The sequence below is a fragment of the Macadamia integrifolia genome, chromosome 13 (assembly GCF_013358625.1).
Source record: "Macadamia integrifolia cultivar HAES 741 chromosome 13, SCU_Mint_v3, whole genome shotgun sequence".
Classification (NCBI taxonomy): domain Eukaryota; kingdom Viridiplantae; phylum Streptophyta; class Magnoliopsida; order Proteales; family Proteaceae; genus Macadamia; species Macadamia integrifolia.
This window is the reverse complement of record NC_056569.1, coordinates 1239751-1240716: the sequence shown is the minus strand read 5'-3', so window position 1 is coordinate 1240716 and position 966 is coordinate 1239751. Positions and strand designations below refer to the sequence as shown.

At 39.2% G+C, this 966-nt stretch overlaps 1 protein-coding gene across 1 annotated transcript in view; it reads right to left on the bottom strand.

The window, feature by feature from the left end:
• LOC122059777 (V-type proton ATPase catalytic subunit A-like) overlaps window positions 1-966 on the bottom strand; it is a 14440-nt gene that overhangs the window by 9108 nt on the left and 4366 nt on the right. The gene's annotated exons all lie outside the window — the stretch shown is intronic.

Here is a 966-nt window from a genome sequence, read left to right as displayed (position 1 = left end):
CACTTTATGTCCCCCCCCCCTTTTTTCTCCTTTGTTGCATTGCCTCTCCCCTTCCCCTCCCCCTCCCCCTTGTGATAAAAGACCTCAAATATTTCCAAAAGTAGTAACAATGCTATCAACTTACAGCATATAAGTCTCCGCCAGTTAGAACGTCTCCCTCACCTGCAGCAATATAACAACATGAATTAATCAAGTATCAAGCATATGCAGTCAAAATGCCATTATGATTTTATGTTAAAAGATAACCTAATTTCTTGGGTTGGAACTCCCAGAGGATATCTTTGTCCAGAGCTGGGACAGAGACCCCACGAGGTATATAGACATCACCAGATCTTTTAGCAATAGTTTTCAAAGGCCTCTACAACAAACAAGGAAACCATTAGCTCCTATCAAAAGTGACGATTTGAGCTCCTAATAATAAAAAGCTTTTTGACCAAAATATGTTCTTCTAAAGAATAAGTGTAAAGGAAACATGGAAGGAAAGAGAAAAGAAAGTCGAGTAATAGATCCATTGACATCTGTAATTGCAGTTAGAAGCAAACCTGAATACCATCAAAGATGTTCCCCAAAATTCCAGGTCCTAACTCCACTGAAAGAGGCTGCAGTGACAACACACAATATCCAACACGAAGTTCTCAATAAACTCCATCTCTAACAGAAGCAGAGCAAACCTAGAAGTACCTTGTGTGTTCGTAGAACAGGATCATTCACCATCAGACCAGCCGTTTCTTCATAAACTGAGATATACAAGCAAAAATAAAAAGTCTCCCTTTAGCACTGGGATTATGCAGTTTCCAACCAAAGCAGAGCTGAATAAAGTAATGAAAGACATTTACTAATAGAGGAGCACAGATACACAAAATATGATGACGGTTCAGAAGCAAGGACATAAGGATGAGAAGAAACCAACACAAAGCTATGACGGAAATACCATTTGCAGAAAAGCCTATGGAAGGAAAAACCAAA